Genomic DNA, 19,570 nt, shown 5'->3' on the forward strand with positions numbered 1-19,570 from the left:
TAAATTCAGAACACTCATTCTGTAAACTTGTGTTAGGTGACCATTCAGGCAAACTGATTCAACTGGGGTTCTATTAACTTTTCTCCTGAGTATACAAAATGGTATTGGCTGTGTATCACCCTTTGAAAAGCTGAAACAGTAGTTACTCAGCCATTGTCTGTGTTCTGTGGTTCAGATGAACTTAAGTTCTTCATCTTAACACTGGAGACATGTGGGTAAAGATTAAAGATGGCAGATATATCCCATGGAACTGGCTGTCTGTGGAAGATATAATGTACTAACAGCAGAGAGTAGTGAGCTTCATCACCAAAGCAGGACATGGTAACAAGTGGTATCTAACATGGTCTGTCCAGAGGTCATGGAGCTCCTTCCTTAGAAAGATGTATTTCATGGCTGGGCGTGGTGGTGCACGCCTGAAATCTCGGCAGTTGGGGAGGCTGAGGTGGGAGGATCACAAGTTCAAAGCCAGCCTCAGCAAAAGCAAGACACTAAGCAACTCAGTGAGATCCTGTCTCTAAATAAAATACAAAATAGGGTGGAGGATGTGGCTCAGTGGTCGAGTGCCCCTGAGTTCAATCCCTGGTACCCCCCCAAAAAGATGTTATTTCATGTGGTCTGGGGGGAGGGTGTCATAGAATCCTTTCCTAAAATCTGCTTAAAGATCTTCCCCTGTGACAGGTCCAGGACTTCTTTAGAGGTTTCTTAGAAATATTAAAATATTTAGAAATATTAAAACTGTTTTATGGAATAGAAAGATATGGATGTTGAATTTCAAATTAGATTTAATGATTTTTATTCTGACTTGGGGTAGATAATCTTTTAAAATATTAAAAACAAATAGTTTATTACTAAAATAATAAATATCTTTAATAAGAACATTTAATAATTTTTTAAAAATAATGTACATAATTTTCCCAGTGAAAGAAAAAATCTAGAATAAACTGTTTTAAATAAAATCATTAAAAAAGTCTTCTACCTTTGGTGATAGTTATCTGAATATTGTTTAATAAAATAAACCTTTAATTATAAGGTTTATTGAGGTATAAAAATAATAACTCAGTAAAAGAAAGTTGGTTATTTATATCTGTGCCCACTGGGTGTTTTTACCTTATTTAATTTTTTTGTGGTTTGACATTTTTGTAAGGTCCTGAGAAGGTTCTTTTGGCCACTGCCTCTACCTGGGTGGGCCTGCGTTATATCACAATTTATCTGATGGTACTTTAGGAAACTAAATAGAGGAGAGTTTTGGTAGTAGGACAGTGTAAGGATGAAAAAAACAAACTGAGTTTCTCCTGGACTCTCAGAATGCTCTGTGACCAAGTGTGTGTGAGGGTGTTCCCACGCACCTGTAAGCCATCAGTTCTGCAGCAGCCATCCACTGAGTGTCCTCTAATTCATTCATTTCTGGCCCTGTGTACTTGGAGGTAGGGTCATACTCATGGGTCGAAGGCTGCCCACCCTCTTCAAATGCCCGTGGCCAGCCTCAGCTTGTTTTACCTGTGCTCCTGACTGACTGGCTATATGTTAGGGTTCCCAAGATCCCCACCTTGGGTTCCCTTAATTTGCTGGAGTGGATCACAGAACTCAGAACTTCCTTATGTTTACTGTTGATTAGAAAGGATATTACCAAGCCTACAGATGAATGCAAGCCAGATGGAGGAGAAGTAGGGGCGAGTGTGGAGGAAGGCGAGCAGAGCTTCCATGCCTGCTGTTTGCACGTGTAACCACCCTCCAGAAACTCTCCAAACCCAGTTCTTTGGAGTTTTTATGAAAGCTTCGTTACATATGTGAGCCTCATTATATCACTAGCCATTGGTAACCAGCTCAACCCGCAGCTTCTGTCCCTTCCCTTGAGGTTGGGTGGTGAGGCCAAAAGTCCCAGCCCTCTAATCCTGGTCACAGGAGGTCTTTCCTGTGATCAGCACCATCCTGAAGCTACCATAAGATCTGAAAGAGGTGGTACCTCTTCTTGCCCATCATAAGGGTCACAGCCAACGCCCCAGTAACAAGAGACAGGTTAACAAGAGAAAAGCCTGTTTTATTTAATTATACTTTATTAATTTACTTAATCACCATTTTACCTGACAGGATGCTTAGGATGTATGAAAAATGAAGAGCCATATAGAAATGTGATTGGATAAAACAGTGTGATCTAATGAGATAGGCTGAACTGGGAATGTTCCGCAAGCCCTGCCTGTTAGATTCTTCTTGGCCTCTCTGTGAAGCATTCCTTCCTCCCAGATGTGGAGCAGGACCACCTCTGAAATGAGGGCCTTATTATCTGTGGGTAGGTCAGAGACCGTCTTTCTGGCCAGTTGATACACATAAAGATAAGGGAAGGTTAGAGTAATATTTTTAGGCCGTATGGCTTGCTGTGGGGAGAAGGAGTGCAAGTTATCATGACCCATGACATACCTTGGATCTGTTTTTGACTCACTTGAGGTGAGAAGGGGCGAGAGATGGATATGGGTGGTGATGGCGGGGGTGGGGGGAGAAACAGACAGACCTTGGTTCTAAGGCAGCTTCTAAACCTTCCAGTATCCTTTGGTTTGAAGTACTCAATGTGTGAAATACTTTAGAATATTATTGTTGTTGTTATCTTTTCTGCAGTGCTTGGGATGGTCCTTAGGTACACTAAGCAAGCACTCTGCCACTGAGCTGCACCCCAGTCCTGGGGATGTTATTTTCTAAGCTCTGACACTAGTAGGGAGGGGCTGCCAGGCACCAGTCAGTTCATTAGCATACAGAATACTCTTGTCACTCTCAGAGTACAAGGGTTTAGGAGTTGTATGTCTGGCAACAGGGATGAAGACCAGATGAATATATTTCACAATCCCATGGCCAATGACCAAGAGACTTAAAAAGAAAAAAAAAAAGGTAGAAACTTCACTTGAAAGATTCTACTCCTCCCCCCTTCTCCATCCATCTTTGTTTTTGCTTAATCTCTTCTTCAGTGTAAGTCAACCTTTAATCACCATTTTGTAGGTTTTATTGTCCTCTGTAATAAAAGAAGGGTTAGTTTATTTGATCATAGTTTCCAGACCACTTTAATTACCATTCTTAATAAGCTCAAGAATTGTGTAACAGTGAGTTGTTACTTTGTGTTAATTCCAAGTCTGTTTCTTTACCATCTTAGTGTCCCTTTTGAAAACTGAATTTGCTGTTCAAACAGTCCTAGACACTTTGAACAACCATTAGGTTCCCTGAGGATAGCATTTGGGTCTAATTCATCCTTTTATCACTCTTTTGGACCTGGCAGAGAGTCTTTCACATTGGAGATGCTAATAAGTATCTGTTGAAGAAAGATTGAGTGGTTGAAAGCCTCTAGCATCTGATGTATGATACATATGACCGTCAATGAGGACAATACTGACTGCTGATTAGATTTATTGTGGTTGAGTTTATTGATACAGGTTTTGGCAGTTAGATTATATGCTCCAAAAGATTAGGGACCTTTTTTTTTTTTTAAAGTTTGTCATTTTTAGCACTTAATGTTTTGCCGGGCACATAGTAGGTATTCTATAAATATTTACTAAATGAGTAGGCTTTGTTAATAGTGAGTGATGGGACTGGAACTTGAGAGAAATAATGGAAAGTGATAAGTACTTTATGGATTTTAAGTTCCTTAACAGGTGTAGATATTAATTTTGAGAAGTAAGCAATGGTCAGCAATGGTTTCTTTCTTCATTTTCAAGTTGAAAACGCTAGTTTACCAGGCTTTGTGTATTTTATTTTTTATGGAATATTTCCCAATAAAGTTTTATTTAAAATGTGACTTTTTGACTTCTCAGAAAAAAGGAACTTTATTGTAAAGCTGGTACTTTGGGAAACTTAAAGAAAAGGCATAGTTTAAAGAAGGTGAATTTAGAGTTCTGCTAAGCTCTTTCATTTCATCTTCTGTTATAAACTGTTTTTGAGTTGTTTTACAAAATTGTTGCACTGGTTGATTTCAAAATGTAAGCCTGGAGGAATCTTGGGGACTACTGGGCCGGATCTGGGTATGTTCAGGAGATTAAGATTTTCATCAGTAGGAACTTGTTTCAGACATTTGTCCTTGGCATGATGTTTGCAAGGTTAACACATTTGAAAGCTAAATCTTGAATAGGTGCTCCCGTCTTGCAGCTTTTAAAACATCTTATTTTATTGTGGTAAGAAACAGGAGATCTTTGCTATCAACACATTTTTTTAAGTGTCCATATAATATTGTTAACTGTAGACACAGTGTTGCCTCTTACTCATTTTGCATAATTGAAACATTCTGCTGGTTGATTAGCAGGTTCTCATTTCTCCCTCTTCCCAGCCCCTACTAATCACCATTCTATTCTTTGATTCTAAAATCAAAATGACTACCAGGCTTATAGTTTGTTTATGCTGGAAGCACCTGTGCTGTGGCTTTGAGGGTCATTTATTTACTCTGTAGTTTTGGAAACCATCCGCCTGCAAAGTAACCATGCTTTCCCTTTTGTTCAAGAACTGCCATATAGATAAGGGGCATTTGAGATCTTCATAACCAGTAGAACTTAAGTAGAAGATGCAGTTTGAGGGGTGAAATTATGTTACATCTGGTCTGAGGAGGAGATTTGTTGCCAGTGCGTTAGTGTTTTCATAACTGTTTGTGATCAGAAAACTCAGAGCTCTGATTTCTGCCTTAGCCTTAAGTCTGCCCTTTGGCATCTTCATTTAGTGACTGGATCATTCAAGTCTGAGCCTCAAGGGCCAGCATTTCTCCAATAATAATATAAAACAGGCTGATGTTGCAACCTTAACTCACTCTGCTGAATTGGGCATGATTAAAGTCTCAGGGCTGCATTAATATGGATTTTCTATTTCTATGTACAGCAGTCCATTATCTCACTGTTTTCCAGTTTGCCATTTTTTGAAAACAGAGATGGAAAATTCTACTGATGAATTTTTTTTTTCCCTGTCAGCATGAATGTTCTGCTGTTTTTTTTTTTTTTCCTTTGCTTAAGAATGTGAAACCGGCACCAGGCAAACGACTGCAAACATTACAGTTTATGTGGACTCTAGCCTGTTGTCATGTCAATCTTGTTATTTAGGTAAATAGTGTGCAATATTTTGCACACTCAGCAGCCAATATGCTGCGAGCAATTTTTGTTTTAGTCACATTATTGGCTGGTAACACTATTAATGAGACAATAATTGGGAAATAGTAGTCATTGTTCTCATAAAACATGATCCTTGTATTGGAACCATAGCCAGGCAGAGGAGTTACATATGCAGACCGAAAGGGAGGAAAGGATGAGTGGCCAGTGTTCCCAGCTTTTAAATTCATCAGACCCCTGCTGCTTAAATTGTCCCAGCTGTTAATGCTGGAACCATTACAGTAATGGACTCAGCAAATGAAGGAGAACGAAGACACGCACACTTTATTACCAGAGGGGCAATTTTCTCTTCATCTGTAATAGCAGCGGTGCCTCATATTGATCAGACCATCAAGATACTAATCCTCTGTAAAATTACTTGTTATAACTGAAAATGTGTTAATCCAAATCAGTCTGTGTCCTGACGTCTACTTACTATTGAATACAGACTATTAGATGGTTTATTTTTCATGATTTAAAGCCTTTGCCCTGAAAATGGCTGGCGCTTCCCTCGCAACACTGAGTGCTTAATCTTAGCTATAGCCCAGGGTTGTCTTTTTGTTTTAAGCAGAACATCACCCACTTAATTAAGGAGTGAGTGTCTGTCTTGCTGTCTGAGTTATGCTGGTGTTTTATGTTCCTCTGGATTTATTAAGCATCTTGTTTTACATTCAGTCTGTGGTTTGTGCTGTAAATAAAAATAGGCCCATCTTGCACATATTAGGAATTTGCAGGTAGCAAATGTCAATAAATACCAGGCCTGTAAGGTTCTTTGATTTATATTCCAGGCACCAGGTTGTGCTTTGTCGATTGAACTCATAGGCAGGATGCATCCTGGTGTCCTCTGTGTAGCAGATGTGTTTTTGCATCGTTGTCTGAGAAAGTTTATGGTTATTTCTGCATCCTTGGTTCAGTAGATTGCTTTTAGACAATGAGGCATATCCACTCCCCCCTTGTGTTTTGTGAGAAATGACTACAGCTAGCCATTATAATAAGAAGACCTGTTAAACTGATTTTGGTCTTCCTTAATATTTAGAATTTTGGGGACTGTGCCATAAAATTTCCATTTTTTCCCCATTATAATCTCTTTGTACATACCTCATAGGCTTGTTTGTTTAAAGATTTGGCAATATTTTTATTTATTTTAATATATTGTCATTGCTCAAAGCATTTGTGTGGCATTCTATAGAGTTCATTCAGAAGTACTTAATTAACACTGTGTATGTGCCAGGACTTGTGCTGGAGGCTCACAGATGAATAAAGCATAATCTTTGCCATGAGGACCTCAGTTCAGTAGGAAGACAGGCACGTAAACAAGTAATTACTGAATGCAGTACATAGCAAATGCTAAAATCCACTGTTCTCAGGAGCTAACAGAATATGGGCACCATAGTACAATCAGCTTTATTTATTTTTTAAATCAGTTTTTGTTGCCTTGTTACCAATAGCAGAATTCTGCCACTTAATCACATCTCAAGCCTTGTTTTGGAATGACTCCTAGCTGGAAGAAATCTCTTCTTTCCTCCTAGGAGACATGTTTACCATCCCCTGGGGACAGTCAAAGAAAAGATTTCTAAAAATGTTTTGATCAGTGACCACATCTTTGGATATGTATAGAGTTTCCCAAAGAGACTATTTTAAAGGGACGTGTGCTTATTTTATTGTTTATGTTCTGCCATTTATATTATGCACCAGTCATATTGCTTTAGAATGTAGTTTCTCCGGAGAGATGGTAGTCTGTGATGATAAAGAACATAGATTTGGGGGCCAGGCTTCCCAAACTCTGCTATTTTCTAGCTGAGTGATCGTGGGCAGGTCACCTAATCCTTTGAGCCTCAGTTTTCATCTGTACAATGATGATACTAATAGTTGTGAAGATTAAGTGATCTAATATATGTCAAGCATTTAGAACAACGATGGGCTTATGTAAGCATTAGCTATCATTACTATGGATGTGACTGTAAAATAATGAAATTATTTTTCACTTGGGACTCATGAAAGCCAACTTTTTAAATGTATAATGACAGTATATCTGGTATAGAATGGCGAAGCATTTCTTAACTTAAAAAATAGTTTTCTGGTTACATGATAATACATTTAAAAAACCCTGAAAAACACAAAATATCAAGTAGGAAAAAGAAAGTCTCCTAATCCTCCAGAGATAACCAGGAGGTGATGCCAATTTCCAGTCTAAGAAGCAACACATGAAAGTGCTTTTTTGTTACATCCTTTCCAACACTGGGAATTATCATAAAACAAATGTATTTGCCAAGTTGGAAGACAAGAAGTAGGAGCTCATGGTAGAACTAATTTGTATCTTCTTAATTATTGTGTTTGGATGAATTCCTTCCTATCATGTTTATTGGCCAGATATACTTCTTTTGGATTTGTTTATTCATGTAGGCTTTGTTCATTTTGCTAACATGTGTTTGTCTTTTCTTACTGATTTGTAAGACCATTTTGTAGTTTAGAGATATTACCATTTGTTCATCATGTGATGGAAGTACTTTTCCCAGTTTGTTTATTATCTGCCTTTTTCCCATTGAATTTTTGTTATTCAAAAGTGTTGTGTGTGTGTGTTTGTATCAATACTTTTCTCACCTCAGTGTTAGATTAATTGTCATTTATTTGTTCTTGCAATTACTTTGTATTTAATTTTCTTTTTCATGTAATTCTTATACTGCATCTGGAATTTAGTTGGTTTGTGATATGGAATAGATATCTAACTTTTTCCTCCCTGATGGTTAAACAGTTATCTCTGCTACAGTATTGACTTTTCCAGTATTGATTTGAAAGCCCAAATATTCACATCTGATTTTAATTTTGTTTCTTGTTTTGTTTTTCATTCTTTTCTTCCCCTTTTCCAGTACTGGGAGTGGAACTCAGGGGTTCCTACATGCTAGGAAAGTGCTTTTTACCACTGAGCTCTGTTATCCACCCACCCCATTTTAAATTTTGAGATAGAGTCTCACTAAGTTTCCCATGCTGGCCTCCAACTTTCGATCCTCCTGCCTCAGCCTCCTGAGATTACAGGCATTCCACCATGCCTGGCTTTTGTTATTCTTGACAAACTGTTTTCATTATAAGTTTTATGATACCTTTTAATATTTGGCAGTACAAGTACAATAGATAATTATTCTGTTTTCCAAAGTTTCTTTTTTCTTTTGGATTGACAAGAAAACTTTTTTTTTTCTTTTTCAGATAAACTTAAAAACCACTTTTTCAAGGTCCCCTATCTGCCCCACCAATCCTTTGGTGTTTTAGTTGTTATTGCATTAAATTTGTAATTTAGTTTGGAAAGAATGGAAAATTTATGGTAAATTTTTTTCTCATTCAACAGTGTTCGGTTTTCTTTTATGAACCTCAGAAAGTAATTTTATTTTGTAATTTTATTTTATTTGGCACTGTTTTGTTACCTTTGGGGTTATTCTTAAGTACTTTACATTTTTTTTCTTACTGTTACAAATATGGTATGATGATAGTTGTTGGCTATAATCTTTGATTCTTTTACTTTTTTTTGTAGGAACCGCTGTTGAATTTTCATTGAACGTTTTGACATCTATTTACAAGATTGAATCTTCTACTGCTATGACTATAATTTATTAAGGGAGTTTTTATTAATTGTTCTTTGGAATAAATCCTTCTTGATTACATTAACATGCTGCTGAATTCAACTTTTTATTATTTGAGTTATGAAAATAAACGTCTGCAGCAGTAATTCTTTTAGGAGCGGAAGGTGTGCCCCTGGGTGAGAAAACCAGAATCTGTGAATGGGGTGTGTTTAACTTATATGTTGTGATCATAGTTGAAACTTTAGTTAGCAAAGCCCAGCGGAGCTCTTTTGGCTGATGCAACTGAGCTGAAAATAGAGAAAGGTAAATTAGGTAAAAATACTGAGAAACATTCCTTTTTGTGATTTCTTTTGTCAAGTTTTGGTAATGTATGATGCTAATGTAATAAAATGAACTGCAGAGTTCTCCTCTGTCTGTGCTGAGGAGTCATTTTTAATGCATTAGAATTATTTGTCTTACTGGGTATGGTGTTGCACGCCTATGATCTCAGCAACTTGGGGGGCTGAGGCAGGAAGGTTGGAAGTTTAAAGTCAGCCTCAGGGCTAGGTTGTGGCTCAGAGGTAGAGTGCTCACCTAGCAAGTGTGAGGCACTGGGTTCGACCCTCAGCACAACATAAAAATAAAAGAAAGATATCGTGTTCATATAACTAAAAAATAAATATTTAAAAAAAAAGAAAGAAGGGCTGGGGATGTGGCTCAAGCGGTAGCGCGCTCGCCTGGCATGCGTGCGGCCCGGGTTCGGTCCTCAGCACCACATACAAACAAAGATGTTGTGTCCGCCGATAATTAAAAATATAAAATATTAAAGTTCTCTCTCTCTCTCTCTCTCTCTCTCTCTCTCTCTCTCTCTCTCTCTCTCTCTCTCTCCCCCTCTTTCAATCTCTTTAAAAAAAAATAAAATAAAGTCAGCCTCAGCAACTTGGCAAGGCCCTGGGTAACTTAGAGAGAACCTATCTCAAGAAATAAAGAAAGTGTTTTGGCATTCCTGGGTTCAATCTTAGTGCCAAAAAAAACCAAAAATGTCTCTTAGAAGTTTGAACTGTCCTTTCCAGTGCCTAGTTATTGCCTATTATTATTATTATTATTATTTTCATTATTATTTCTTCTTTTCTTCTTCCACCTATTGGGATTAGCAGGTCACTACCAGCCCTGTTTAGTTTCTAATCTTCTTGAGGAAATTTGCTCATTATATTTCCTTTTTTTAAAAAATATTTTTTAGTTATACATGGACACAATATATTTTGTTTGTTTTATTTTTATGTGGTACTGAGGATCTAACCCAGTGCCTCACATGTGCGAGTCAGGTGCTCTGCTACTAATCCACAACCCCAGCTGGTCATTAAATTTCTCAGAAATGAAAATTTTCAAATTTATTGACATGGCATTGAAATTATATTCTCTGGTCACTAGTATAGAATATAGAATTATGTATAGTTTTATAATTAAAGAATTTCACATTCACTTTTTTTTTTTTTTTTTGGTACCAGGGATTGAACTCAGGGGCACTCAACCACTGAGCCCCATCCCCAGCCCTATTTTCTATTTTATTTAGAGACAGGGTCTCACTAATTTGCTTAGCGCCTTGCTTTTACCGAGGCTGGCTTTGAACTTGCAATCCTCCTGCCTCAGCCTCCCTAGCTCCTGGGATTGCAGGTGTGCGCCACCATGCCCGGCTCATATTCATATTTTAATCTCTCCTTTTTGATTATTTTATGTGTTTAGATCTATTCTTTAAAATAAATTATATTTGTTGGTAGTGTGTCTATTTCTTTCTTTTTTTTTATTTTTGTTGTGCTGGGGATTGAACTCAGGGCGTTATGCATGCAAGGCAAGCACTTCTCCAACTTAGCTATATCCCCAGCCCCCGGTTTGTTTATTTCTTTAGTTCTTGAATTGGTTTATGCTCTAATCGTTTTGCCTTTATTTTTATTGATTCCTTTGTCCTTCCTCTCTTAAGCTTCTTTTGCTAAGTTCTTGAGATGAATATTTAATTCATTTTGTTGTTGTATGGAAAGTACTTCAAAATCTCAAAAGGATTTTCTCTTGGATTGCTGGAACAATTTGTATATATGTTTTCATAGCACTTATCACTCAGTATTTTGTTTAAATATTTAATTTTAGTTGTAGTTGGACACAATATCTTTATTTTATTTTATTTATTTTTATGTGGTGCAGAGGATTGAACCCAGGGCCTCACACGTGCTAGGTGAGCGCTCTACCGCTGAGCAGCCATAATCCTAGCCCTCACAAAGTATTGTGATGATTTTTTTCCCAATCAATCTCTCCCTGCCTTAGTTACACAGACTTTGTTTTATTTAACATCGTATCCCAGTGCATGCAGAACCTGGAACACATTAGGCACTAAAAAATGTTTCTTGAGTGGAGGTCACGTACAACCCCACTGGTAGGGGCCTGCTGTGGTGGAAGGAGCACTTCACTGTAGTTAGGGGGCTACATCTCTACTATCACAGGTGCCACTTACACGACATTACTTGGCATAAGTCCCTCCGTCTCTGCAGTGTCTCATCTGTAACTGGGGACGATTGTCAACTCTTCTCCCTGCTTCATTTGTGTTATTGTCAAAATGATACTGAATATAAAAGGAATTTGAGCACTAACAACATTATATGGATATGAATATGATTTAAAGGGGCTGGGAGCATAGGTCAATGGTAGAGAGCATGGGTAGCATGTTTATTATTTGTATAAAAACAAATAAATAAAACAAATTAAAATAGAAGGATTTTAGTATTCTTGTCTTATTTATCACTCTAGATCCCTTCTCTCCATGTGGAAATTAACAAATTCTTAGAAGCAGAAACTCTTTTTTTTTTTTTTTCAAATATCTTTTGTCCTCTGAAATATCTAGCATAGAACTTTGTTGGCAGACACACCATATTGGTTGATTGTTTTCTGAGACCCACTTTTCAAATGCGCAACACTGGGTGATCCTTGAGTATAAGAGCTCTCTTTACCTCCAGAGATGGCTCAACACACAGATGTGAAATGCACACCTTGGGACATGAACCTTTGGATGCAATCTCATTTCCTCTGCAGAATAAAACTAGCGACCGGGTATTCCCTTCCCAAGGAATACTAGTTTACAAGCTGATAAACTAGTATAACTGATACAAATTGATAAAAAATATAGAGTTGATAAGAATTCTATTCCATTTTTGTTATTCTTAGAGCTGCTATTTTTATTTGGAGGAGTATAAAGTAATTATGATTTTTACTTGCCTTCCCATTGCATTACACTTTCATTACTTCTCTTGCAATGAGTTTTATTTTTACTGTTACTTATTTTGTTTGTTGCTATAGAGGGGTGATATTGTATCAAGGTTTTTTTTTGCTTATTTGAGATTTCCCATGTTCTTTGGGGGAAAATGAATGCTATCTGATATTAGTCTTAGATTAACAGGTTGTTTTAAAATTGCTAACCAGTGTCCAAGTGAGGACAGTATTTTTCTGGGTAAGTATTTAACATTCTGTCTCAGAATGTTGTTCAGTGATGTTTTTCACCTTAGCGACTGACATTTTAGCGCTGTGACCTTAGGTAGAACAGGAGTGTGCAGTAACCTCTTGCCCCCATTCAACTTTTCATTGCAGCAGGAAAAGTGGATATAACTTTTTAAAAACAAAGATACCCCTTAGGCTACTTTTAAAGATTTCTAGGAGACTTTATAGATCAAATAATTGATGATAAATTCTGTTGTGTTATTTTTAGCTCAAACCACAGAGATTTACAAAAAAAAGTTTCAGGTGCCCTGGTTTTTAATCCCTAACACCCTGCCCCCATTTTATCTGAGAAATAAAAGCTAATTTGATATATTGGGTTAGATCCACCAAGATCCACCAATCCTTGAGGACTTTTTTCTAAGTCTTTTTTCACTCATGAAACTTTTCAGGATTTTTCTCTTTATCTCTTATTGACCTTTTTCCTGTGTCAAAATGTATGGTACCAATATACGTGTGTGTATGGTACACTTAACTGGTGTTTGGTACCATATGTTTTGCCATTTGGCCATACTAAATTTGACATTTTATTATTGCTCATACCTATTAGTTTTTTTTATGTGATTCTCTTTTCCCTAGAGAGATTATGAGATCCCTTGGCGAGCAACCATGTCATAAATTTATTTTTGGTGTCCAGCAAGGTGCTAAAAATATGGTCGGCTCTCAATATTTCTTTGTCAAATGGAAGCATATGTAGACTGGAAGTTAAAATTTTTCTTTTTGTTTTACTTCAAAGAACATTTATTTAGCCTTAACTCTTGGTATGTTTTCCATCAACAATAGAAAATATTTTGATTAGAAAGTATTTTGTGTAGAACCATATGATAGAATAGATCTGGGGCAACTTTATTTGTAGCCACAGGAAAACCTTCAATTTTGGCAGCCTATTACCTCTCACTATTTTTTAAAGAGTTATATCTGAACCACCTAGTGTCCCGATTCATTTTACCATTTCATCTACTGCTCTTCCTCCTGTTTTTATTTAAGACTATAAAGTTACTTTAGTGTAACTGCTGCTGTCACCTTTGCCCTTAGCTAATCAAATAGTTTACCTTGAGGGAAGCATTTATCTCCTACTTTCATTATTATTATTTTTGTAGCTGTAAAGATATATATTTTATGTCTGCAGAAGGCTGTAACAGTGAAACGAGGTATTGATCTGCTGTATTTAGCAATTTCTTTCCACCTTGCCATCAATAGCATGTCAGCATCTGTCTGTACCGTGGTTGACCTCACAAATAGCTCTTTATGCTCCCATTGGATTCAAATGATATAGTATGCTGAAAACTAAATCAATGAATGATTATAAAGTTTTTAGTATTATTTCATGACCCGGAGGCAACTGGTACTCCTTGCACTGAATGGTGCTGCATACAATGAATATGGTAAAATAAATGTGCCTGGCCTTTGTTCAGCTGAGATGAGGAGAGCAGGGCACCTGCTTGGGTTTTCTCAGGCTTCTGAACTAATGAGTTCAAAGCACTTAGGCACCTCACTGAAGCATCTTGCCTTACAGAATCAGACACAGAGAAGGGCAGTGTCTTGGTGTAGCTTTATTCTTGCTCCCTATATATACACACATACATATACATATATATACACTGACATATATATACAGACGTCTATATCCATACAGACCTATGTACATATAGACGTCTGTATTTAGCAGACATCTCTAACATTCAATCTATGATCATATGGGATTTTGCTTTCATTTACAAGAGAAAGATTAAAAAAACAAACCCAGCAGTGACATGACTTTGTCACCATATCACTGAGGTTCTCACAAAATGATACATGATAAGAGGATGGGGAATAACCTTGGTTTAGGTGAGATAGGACTCTTGGCTGCTCTTAGCACCTGGAGTAAGTACCAGGGTATCAATGTTGAAGCCACATTCTCCTTTCCTCATCTCATTTTGGGTGTTTCTATTCTCCAGAAACAGGGTCACTAAGATGTTTGCTTTTGATGTTGTTGAATCCATTAACTTTTCTTGACTCTGTTGAATCATATATTCAAGTGAAAGAACCTTCTGGTTGTTAAAATGGACATTTGGGGGATATAGAAAGGTGGAGGGGGTAGTAGTGGACAAATGGGGAGAGAAGAGCATGTTAGTTGTCATTGTCATCTTTTGAGGATTTGAATCAAATGATATTCCTAAGAAACGCCATTCTGCTGCACTCCTTTCCTTTGTCCATCAGCCTGGTAGAAAGTTTGATAAGGATTATTGGGTAATTCACATATTGATTCATTCCCCAGAAGTTTGTTGAGTGAACTTCACAGCCTAAGTCTAGAATTCAAAGATTTGGGGAGAAGTTCCCATTTCTGAATTTAGTCTTTGTGATTATATATGATATGTACTTTAATATTTAGTAGGGAATTTTCTACATCAGCCTCTGAAACAAGAAGTCACTTCATATTGAAATTCTTATCAAGTGACTTGTATTGTAGAAAGCTCACAGTGACAGTAGAATGAATTGGACATAACTTTACTATGTTTATATATGAATATACAACTAGTGAAACTCCACATCATGTACAACTGCAAGAATGGGATCCTAATTACAGTAAGTTATACTCCTTTGCATGTACAATATATCAAAATACACTCTACTAAAAAGAAAGAAAAAAAAAAAAGAGAAAAGAAACAAGAGCTCACTTACTTTATTTTGAATAACATTATTTAAGCAGCTATCCCAATTGTTAAGTAAATGTGTACTCTGGCTTGGGATATTTTTCTTGATCAAAACTACTTGTAATGATCTGGATTTATGCACCATAATTTCTGGTTTTGCCTAAGACTTGGGAAGTTGATATATGTTTATACATTACCAGAAATAACTTATGTTAGGCTATTTGCAGTTGGTTATTAGAAACTAGCCATGTTCTTGCTGGTTGCAGTGGTACATGTCTGTAATCCCAGGAACTTCAGGAGGCTGAGGCACTAGGATTGCAAATTCGAGCAACTTGGTGAGACCCTAAGCAACTTAGTGAGATCCTGTCTCAAAATAACAAATGAAAAGGTCTAGGAATGTAGCTCAATAGTAAAATTCCCCTGGGTTCAATACGCAATACCAAAACAAACACAAAAAAACTAGCTATGTACTTGTTGCTGGAAAGTAGAGCAATTAGTTGGCCTTCTTCTGAAGTTGACCTTCCTTTGTACAAGCTTTGGTAATGGGATATCTTGGCTTTGCTCCTTGTAAATGATGAATTATCTCCTTTCCCCAGGCTCACTTAGGGAAGGATGGGTGGTAGTTAATGATCAGGGTTTAGAGTTGACTCTAGTGCTACAGCTGGTGTAGACCAACACCCTTAAGTAAGGTTCATCTTCAAGTTCATACCACTAAAGGCTTTTTCTGATGAGGGCTACTTAGGACACTGTGATTAGAAATCCTGTTGTTGATGAAAAGGATATGAGAAAAAATGTGCAACTTAATTCTCTATCCTGGATCATCACTTTTAGTGACAACCTTAGGGCTTCTAGGTAAGATGAGACATTTCATTTTGCTCAAATAAAGAGAAAGAAGAAATCTCTTTGCAAGTTATATGTTAATGCACACACATCTGAGTGAGATCGTATAATTTTACCACATTAAAAAAATAGGAACCCAAACTTAGAATTATATAAGGATATATGTGTTTCATGTGCTGAACTCTTAATAATTTGTGGAGTATAATTTTTATAAATAGATTCTAAATAATTATAAAATATGCCAGTGAATTACTGTGTACGTGTACCTTTTAGTACTTTCATATTATTTTTTAAAATATTTTTTAGTTGTTGATAGATCTTTATTTTCATGTTATTTTTATTAAATCAAATTATGTGTATGTAGCTATTTTCTTAGTTCTCATAGTGCCCCTACATACTGTGAAAATCTTATGAAATGAGTCCTTTTAAAATGATTTTCTTTTGTAGACATTTATGAACTTTTCTAAAAAACTGATATGTGGGTTTTTCCTGTGCCATTTTGAATTATATACTTTATTAGAAACTCCCTAAAGAAGAATAAATTAATTCTGCATTTTCTTTATCTTTTTAGGATCTGAGAATGTGTATGTGTCTGAAAGCATAGCATGCTTAAAACCATGGCTGAAGAGTTATGCTTAACTGTATACTTTGCATGCATTTGTGATTTGAAATAGGAAAAAAGTCAAATTTGAGACAGCTTGAATGGCATGCTGTCAGTTTGGAGCTTCATGAATTGGCAATGGTCTCATTTAGGACCTTCAGATGTGTCTGTGCCTGGACAGAATGAGAACGTTTTGCATGTTCTGGAGGAGACAGCCACTCCTTGCTGCTTCACAATAGGCAGTGGTGCATGACAGTTGCCCTTCATTGCTGGCTTCTTGGAGCTTAACCTCTGACCCTCCACTTAGTTGCTGTGCAGCAGTTGGAGCAGGTTGGAGATGTTGGTGAATGACGGGCAGTGGCCTGCAACGTGCTTGTCATTATTTGACTGTCAAAAGGAGCCTGCCATTGGTTTCCATCAAGGTTTGAAACCTCTGTGCAGCAGTCCATATTACTTAACTTCCAAGCCTGTCAACAGGATGATCAAGTGTGCATAAAAAATCAGAGTGCTGAATATATCTTCAATCAGGAGACAGAAGTTTTCTTCTTTTCTTTCCTTTCTCTCTCTTTCTCTCTCTCTCTCTGTAGTTTTCTTTTGGTTAAATATATTCAGATGACTTTCACAGGGCCAAGAGGTTGAATCTGTTGCCACAGTGAGGAAAGTGAACTGTTTGTTGTCTCAAGTGGTCTAAGTTTCAAATAGCACAATTTAGGTCTGAGCAGCTCTGCCAGTTTAACCTCTCTGACTTGTCTTGCATTTTCTTTCAGGTTTTAGTATTGGTTTAGGGGACTAGGTGCGAGCTCACTGCTGCCTGGGTTTGGCTTACAGGATGAAATGTTGACCTGAGTCTTCATGTAATGTTGCAAATGGGGTGGAGCAGTCAATTCACGTGATTGTGAAGCAAGGATTGAAACTTAAAATAAATAAGGAGGGGGAATGTGTGATTGTTAATTCATTTAAAACTTTTCCCTCCTCTCATGGCAAAGTTCAGCACAGGAAGTTTTAACTGTGATCAATTCAGAGGTCAGACTTAGGCAATATAGATTTTGGCTTTTGAAAAATAAGATAGCGAGAGCCATCTTTGATAGTCAGTTTTCTGTCATTATAACAAATATTTGAAATAATCAACTTAAAAGGAAAAGGCTTATTTTGTTTCATTTTTGAAGGTCCTAGTTCACGACTGACTGACCCTGTTGCGTTTGGGCCTGTGTCGAGGCAGCACACCTGGTGGGAGTGCTTGGGGAGCACAGCTGCTCACCTCTTACTGGAGAAGCAAAGAGAAAAGAGGAAAGGGCTGAGGTCTTGTATTTTTTAAAACGCATGTCCCCAAGGACTTAAAGGCCTCTCACGAGGCCCTACCTCTTAAAGTTTCCATCACTTCCTAATATCACCACTCTGGGGACCAAGCCGCCAACACCTGCACCTTTGGGGGACACTGATGACCTGAGCTATGTATATTACCATCTGTTCTTTTGAATTTAAATCCTGAAGTGGAGCAGGCTGAGTGTACAAAAAGTTCTGGTGGATAAACTTGCTTTGCTTCTGGCATTATGGAGTGGATGGAGTAGGAGTCACTGTGATATGAGATTCAGTTTTGCTTCTGCCCCTTTCCAGCTGTGTCACCATTGGGTAAGTCACTTAACCTCAGTCTGTTTCCTCATATGTAAAATAAAGGACGCTTGTGAGATGATGAAAGGAGATACTGTTTAAAGTTCTTGACTTCTTGAAGTTCTGTAGGCTCTCAGTAGCACTCCCTGATCTGCTTTTTGTCTTTTTATTTTACATGCAACACTAGGAAAGAGTTGTTAAGTTGTCATAAAGTGATGCTTGCACTGAAAAAATCACTTCGGACCTCAACATAGTCTTTGTAATTCAATTCTTCTTTCCCCTCCTGTATACCTGATCTTTACTGATGACATCACACTTTAGTCAAGCACTCATTCTATAAATCTGAGTAGCTACTTGCCTTCCTGCTCCCTCTTTCCCTTTCTTCTATTCATTCATTCACTCATTGAACAAATATTTATTGAACTCCTACTCTGTGCCAGGCCCTGGTCTAAGTTTTGGAATACAGCTATGAACTAGACAAGCAGTACCCCATCAGGGAGCTCTCATTCTGGAGCGAGAGAAAGAAAATAAACAAGTGAATAAATAAATATAGACTTTTTGATAGTTCCAAATACTGTGAAGAAAAATAAAAAAGAGAGAGAGTTATTTGGGTGGTCAAGGAAGAGTTGGTCAAGGAAGAGTATTTAATGCCAAACCCTGGCAGACCCATCATATGGGCATAATGGTTTATGTAAACAGTTGGCTCTCAGTCAGTGGTAGCCCTTCCATCAAGGGTGCCATCTTTAAAATGGAAAAAGTTGGGGCTCAGGGTGTGGCTTATTGGTGTTTAGCATGTGAGAAGCCCTGGGTTCCATACACAGCACCATAAAAGAAAAAAAAAAAAGTAACCACATCATTCTGTTGTTCATCATTTTTTAGAGATTTGCAGTCAGCTGCATGTTAAAATTCAGACTCCTGGGCTTGCCATATGGAGTTCCTGTTGTTTGTCCCATTTGTTGTCTGTGGCTAACCCTCTCCCTCCACCGTCTCACCCCCAGAGCTTTATAACTTATACTTCTGCTGTCAGAGTGTCCCCCACCCCCAAACATTCACACATCTCTGTACTTTCACATGGAAGTCTCCTCCTAGATTTTTCTCCCCACTTCTCATTGGCATCTAGAAAACCTTTCTTTCAACCATTGTTTGAATGCTACCTCTTCTGATTCTCCCATTCTCGGTGCTGTGACACTTCTCATACCTCATTTTATCTCTTGATCTGTTTATTTCTGTAGTCTCTGTATATCTTGAAAACAAGAACTGGACTTTTATTCATCTCCTGCCTTTTCAATATCTGGCATAGTGTCAGGCACAAAAAAGGCACTCAGTAGATTGTCACCTGTTATGGCCTGATCTACAGAAGTATTATAGCCAGTTTTCATGGAGTTTCAATATAGGCACATGTGACAGTGTGCCTTTTGAAGAGTACCTCAGTCACAATATTATTATTGTTAGTGGGACTTCTTCCCTTAGGCTTTCCTCAATTTGTTATCATGTTAAAGGACAGAAGGATGAAGCATGAAAGCACTAAGAAATATAAGTATTATGTTGCTGTAGATTAACTTTCCATTAGCAGGAAGATGGAGAGTCTGTGAGCCAGTCAGTCGCAGATAAACTTTTATGTTGCCTTTTTCATAATCTGACATTTGATTTATCTTTTTGCAAAGAAGGTATTTAAATTAAACTTGGTATTCCAGT

The 19,570-nt window shown here is 37.4% G+C and overlaps 1 protein-coding gene across 2 annotated transcripts in view; it reads left to right on the forward strand.

Moving 5' to 3' along the window:
- Positions 1-19,570, forward strand: part of Fto (FTO alpha-ketoglutarate dependent dioxygenase) — a 370,034-nt gene that overhangs the window by 5,945 nt on the left and 344,519 nt on the right. The window lies entirely within an intron of this gene.

The sequence above is a fragment of the Marmota monax genome, unplaced genomic scaffold, assembly GCF_021218885.2.
Source record: "Marmota monax isolate L192 unplaced genomic scaffold, Marmota_monax_Labrador192_F-V1.1 WCK01_AAM20220418_F8-fsc00024, whole genome shotgun sequence".
NCBI classification, from domain to species: Eukaryota; Metazoa; Chordata; class Mammalia; order Rodentia; family Sciuridae; genus Marmota; species Marmota monax.